Source organism: Carcharhinus amblyrhynchos, chromosome 1 (assembly GCF_965287045.1).
Source record: "Carcharhinus amblyrhynchos chromosome 1, sCarAmb.v2.hapA, whole genome shotgun sequence".
NCBI classification, from domain to species: Eukaryota; Metazoa; Chordata; class Chondrichthyes; order Carcharhiniformes; family Carcharhinidae; genus Carcharhinus; species Carcharhinus amblyrhynchos.
Window position 1 is genome coordinate 62,828,148 of NC_137324.1, and position 6,000 is coordinate 62,834,147.

The window sequence follows — 6,000 nt, forward strand, 5'->3', positions numbered from 1 at the left end:
GACGACTGTGTGGTAAAATTTGTTTTGTTCAAACATATTAAGAGCTAATTTGTTTCGGATGTGGTTTGGAAGTCATTGATAATGTTAGAAGTTGAGGTTTTGAAACATTAAGCTGAATTTTCATGGTACAGTATGAAGGGATCAGGGCCTGCGATGTTGCGCTAGTGATCTTTGTGCCAGTCTGTTGGCAGAGACTCCTCTTCGGCCTATTTTGAGTGAGGTTATCTTGGGTTGTGATAATTACTCACCCACCAGTGACAGATAGCCAATTAGGTCAACTGAAAAGACCCTTCAAACACACAGTCGGAACTTTACCCTGCTGAGTCCAAAACCCACCCAATGAGTGAGGCAGCCTCCCAATGGCAGGGGAAGTGAGCCTTCATTTCATATCTCTCCATACCCCCAGCTCACGCCATGAATGCCACCCCAGGTCATCCTGTAGAGGTCACTCATTCCACATGCTGACCTAGTAGCTGTGGGCACAATAAACATTGAACAGTCTTTAAAAGGTTATTCCACTTTGATACACCCGCTCAGTCCTCCACCTCCAGCACCCACCTTCTCTGGTGGAACTGCCAGCCACCAAGATACTTGGATATCTAGGCTGGCCCTGACAGCTGTGGAGCGCCCACCGTCTTTAATTGGACAAAGCTTTCAAAGGCAGGCTCTTAATTGGCCCCATCCTCCAGTGTCTCCCAGGGGGTCCAGGTTCCTGACCCACATTGTATCCAAATGTTGTGATTGAGACTTTAGCCAAAATGTCAAGTTCTAACTAGAGAGTGTATTAGAATTGCATTTGAAACTGGATGAAAGTACAGTGCTGTGGATTAAAGCAGGACCCTTTCATATCTCATACCCAGTTTGAATCCTGCTCAAGAGGTATGATAGCCTTCTCTCATTAACAACAATTAGGTTTCTACTATCATTTGCTTTGTTGTTTGTAATATATATATGATTTGGAGGAAAATATAACTGGTTTGATTAGTAAGTTTGCAGATGACACAAAGGTTGGTGGATTTGCAGATAGCGATGAGGACCATCAGAGGATACAGCAGGATATAGATCAGTTGGAGACTCGGGCAGAGAGATGGAGTTTAATCCGGACAAATGTGAGGTAATGCATTTTAGAAGGTCTAATACAGATAGGAGATATGCAGTAAATGGCAGAACCCTTAAGAGTAGTGATAGGCAAAGGGATCTGGGTGTACAGGTACACAGGTCACTGAAAGTGGCAATGCAGGTAGAGAAGGTAGTCAAGAAGGCATACGGCAGGCTTGCCTTCATCGGCTGGGGTATTGAGTTTAAAAATTGGCAAGACATGTTACGGCTTTGTAGAACCTTAGTTAGGCTGCACTTGGAATACAGTGTTCAATTCTGATCGCCACACTACCAGAAGGATGTGGAGGCTTTGGAGAGGGTACAGAAAAGATTGACCAGAATGTTGCCTGGTATGGTGGGCTTTGGCTATGAGGAGAAACTTGGTTTGTTCTCACTGGAACAATGGTGTTTGAGGGGCGACTTGATAGAAGTCTACAAGATTATGAGGGGCATGGACAGAGTGGATAGTCAGAAGCTTTTTCCCAAGGTGGAAGAATCAATTACTAGGGGGAATAGGTTTAAGGTGTGAGGGGCAAGGTTTAAAAGAGATGTACAAGGCACTTTGTTTTTACACACAGAGGATGGTGGGTGCCTGGAATTCGCTGCTGGGGGAGGTAGTGGAAGCAGATAAGATAGTGACTTTTAAGGGACATCTTGACAAATACATGAATAGGATGGGAACAGAAGGATACAATCCCCGAAGGGGGTTTTAGTTCAGTCGGGCAGCATAGTAGGTGCAGGCTGTTCCTGTGCTGTAATTTTCTTTGTTCTTATTTTTGTATTGCGCTAAAACCTGCAATTTTACATTTGTTTTCACAGAAATGTAAATATAAAAGTGCACGACCATTACTTCCTTACTCTGGAGTTAGTTACACAAGTTTTGCATTAAATGTATGAATGGGATATTGGTCTCTACTAACTAAAATGGGAAAATGTACACCAGTGTGCTTTTAGTAAAATAATAGTGATAGTGGAAGAAATGGTCCCACTGCCATCACTCCAATATACATTTGTCTATTTATATTTGTGGCATTAAATTTAAAAAAGTGATAATGCAAAAGTACAACATAGTAGTACCAAAACTGAGCAGTCTCAATTCAACTCCAGTAATATTGAAATGAGAACTTCATTCAGAAAGGTCACAGCTGATTTGAGTCAGTCAATGTTCTACTGAAACTCTGTGGTGGCATGGTGGCACAGTGATTAACACTGTGGCAGGGACACAGGTTCGATTCCTAGCTTGGATCGCTTTCTGTGCGAAATCTGCACGTTTCCTCTACGCTTGCATGGGTTTCCTCCCACAGTCCAAGATACATGCTGACTCGGTGCAGTGGCCACGCTAAATTCTCCCTCAGTGTACCCGAATGGATGTCGAGTGTAGTGACTAGGGGATTTTCACAGTAACTTCATTGCAATGTTAATGTAAGCCTACTTGTGACACTAATAAATAGATTTTAAAGGAACATTGTAAGAAAGTGCAGAAAAAACATTGTTTTATATCTAACCCACATTATACCTACCTCCTTATCCCTGCCGCCGACCCACTGTGATTATGTTCAGATCAGGAACAAAGTGTTCCGTTGCTCCTAATTGACATTGGCGTGTGATAGGATTAAATTTACATTAACTGAATTTGCTTGTATCTCTGTTAACAAACTGACCATATATTGCAGGTTCCTAACCCTGTACTTATGCTTTGGCACTGTAATTCATATATTTGACTTTATGTAATTATCTTGAGTTGCATCATTAGCCAGAAAATCCTACTTCTAATCAAGTCCAGGTGACAATTTCAAAAATTCTATCATACTGAACTGAAGTCAATAGATGGCCGCTGAAACAAAATGTATTTGAATTGTATTGTGGTCAAATTGCTATCCAAGTCTGACTAATAATCTATCTAATTGCATCTTAAGCACAAAGGTGCAGCAGTCAGTGTGCCTTTGAAGACCACTGATGATGAAGTGCTCTCAGATGCAGCCGTGTGGAGTGTAGCTAGCAGCTGCTGACCTGTCAGACACAACAGCCAGCTAGCAGTACACTGCCTAACCGCCGCATCTTTCTTATCTTTCACTCTCGGCCTTGTTCTTCTTCCAAAGTGGGTTAAGTGCTCACAAATTTTGCATTTTTGGCCACTCAACATTACAATATTTACACAATACTTGCAATGTTCTAATTCTTAAGCTGTTGGTTAATAATGCTGGCTTATAATGAGCTGTTGATGATATGGACCAGGAAGTAACAAGGCAAGCCTTTCAGTCCCTGAAGAGTAAACTTTGAGTAAAGCTGTAGTAATTTCTAATTCATCTAAGTATCAAACTGAGATTGCCACCTTCAAACATTTGTACACATCCGTAATATATATAACTGCAGAGTTGGCAAAGGCAATTTAATTGGCTATTTGTTTCAGTTGACCTTTTAATAGTAGGTCTAATAAAAGTATGAATGACCTTGGAGCAATGTAGTTGCTGTATGAGGATTTAGCCTCTGTAAACTTCAACTTGTCTAAAGTTCTGCTGCCTGTATTCTAACTCACACCAAGTCCTGTTCATCCATCACCCCTGTCTGTGCTCAATTTACATTATCTCTCATTCCTGCAATTTCAAACTCCTTATTTTCAAATCCCTCCATGGCCTTACCACTCTTGATCTGTTAACTTCTTCAGCCTGAGCTCTTCTAATTTCCTGTCACTTCCACATCTTCAATTTTAATACCTCCACCACTGGGCTCCATGCCTTCAGCCACCTGGGTCCTGAGGCTTGGTATTCCGATCTTAAGTCTCTCTATCTCTCTCCTCCTGGTTCCGCTTGACTCATCCATACTTTCAAAATCTACCTTTTTCCCCCAAGCTTTGGATACCTTTTCTAATTCTCCTTATTCTTTGTCAATTTCTGCTTGTGAATACACCTGTGAAGTGCCTTGTGATACTTTACTATATAAGACACTACATGAATGCAAGTTTTCATATTGCTGTTGAAGAATTATTAACTGTCCTTCAATCCTTACAAGCTGATAGAGCATCTATATACGGGTCAGTGTTCTGAATATGTTTGTGTTTCTGAACAGTTCTGAAGGTGTGGACAAGACATTTGGCATTCTAAAAGGGTACCTTAAATAGTCGGTGTACATATTGCTGAGAACTCCACTTTGTTTCATTGGCAAGTTTCTTCATTATTTTCTCCTGTAAAATAAAGTGGTGATAATTCAAACAAAAATCTAAAGTTGTTTTGTACTTTGCACAGCCTAGAGCTCAAAATGGACAACGCGTTCATTTTCTCATCCAGTAACTTGTATCTTTCTGTAGTTTTAAGCGGGAGTCATTTACTCACATACAATGAACTCAGTAAATTAATTTCTCACTCCATGCTGTAAATCAATGTGTAAGTCTCATAGATAAATAAAGCCTATTTGCTGCAGTGATATCTACGTGTTTTTTTTAAAAGTATGATCCCTTACCTGAATTTTCATCCTCACCTTCTGCTCAAACTTCGAGATATTCATTCCCCAGTCAGTACCATGTGTCAACTGAATTTGATCACAGCTAAGTGACACTTGTCCGCTGCATCTCCCAAGTGACACTTACCCATTGCATCTCCTCTCCTGTCTTGGTTTTAAGAGAAAAACGTCTTCCTAATTCCCACTCCATTCTCCGACCTGGAAAGTTAACTAGGGTTAGGCTCCTGCATTAAAACAGATTAAGAGAAACGCTGTCCTTGTAATTTGTCTTCAAAAAAAAAGACTCCTTTCTCACTGTCTTTCTCTTTCCAGTTTAACTAAGTCCAGTACTCTCACTGAGTGACTGCCCTTGTCTATTCTGAGCACTGGACCAGTTAGCTTCCTCTGAATCTCTCTGCCTCTCCGCTTTTGTTTTTAAAGCTGTTTTGAGCGCCGGGGCGAGCGGGAAATCCCCAGCCTCTCCGCTGATTGGTGGAGAGTGGGGAACGCTTCCCTGTGCTGTGACGTTGACCGAAGGGATTCCCTGACCGAACCCGCGGCGCTGGAGGTGGGAATGAGACCGTCTCCGGCCCGCCACTCACTACACTAGAATGGCGGGGCTTGGGCACAGCAATAATTGAACATAATTAAGTTGGTCTCACGAACTGAGACCGACTTAAGGCGGGAAGAGGGGCGGAATGGGAAGACAATAAGTATCAGACAATTTAAACATAAGATTGATTAACTGCATCAATGTACTGATAGAAAGTAATTGTTTAGTGCCGAGTGACCCTCAAAATAGTTACTCAATCTTTCACACAATGAATAGATTCAATTGGATATAACTTTCTGGGCTGAGTGTTCGTTGAGCGCGTTTAAAAGAGAAACTAAGAATTAAGGAAAGCAATTCTGTTCACTTTTCATGTAACGAATTCAGTCTGTGTGAATTTACTGAACACTAACAATTTCTATAATCTTACGATTCAATGCTGCTGCCCCATTACACGCATCTTCGTGTTAATGGTATTACCGTTTCAATTGGCAGTTTTGGACTTAAATGTATATACGATCACTGAAATTTTAATTAAATAGTAATAGTTGCTCTGGATTAATTCCTGATTCAATGAAATGAGGATGGGCGCGAAGTTGAGTTCCAGGGGCGCCAGATTTGTGATAGTTGATCAGAGCCCAACACCGCAGAGGGTGACCGCAGCGGCAGCTGATTGGAGCAAACTGGCGAAACATTGTCATGGTGTTTGACACAAGCTCGATTGTGTACTGTTTCTAACCTTGCAAAGCTGAATGGCTCGCAGTAGCTTTTCATTCTTTGCCTAAGAAAACATATAATCCGCCTTTGTTTCGATCATTCCATTCTTTACACAGAGATAACTTTCATTAACTATAGTTAATTCTTAACAGTCCGATTTCTGAGGCAGCCTGAATCTCCCTGCCTTTGAACACTGTGCC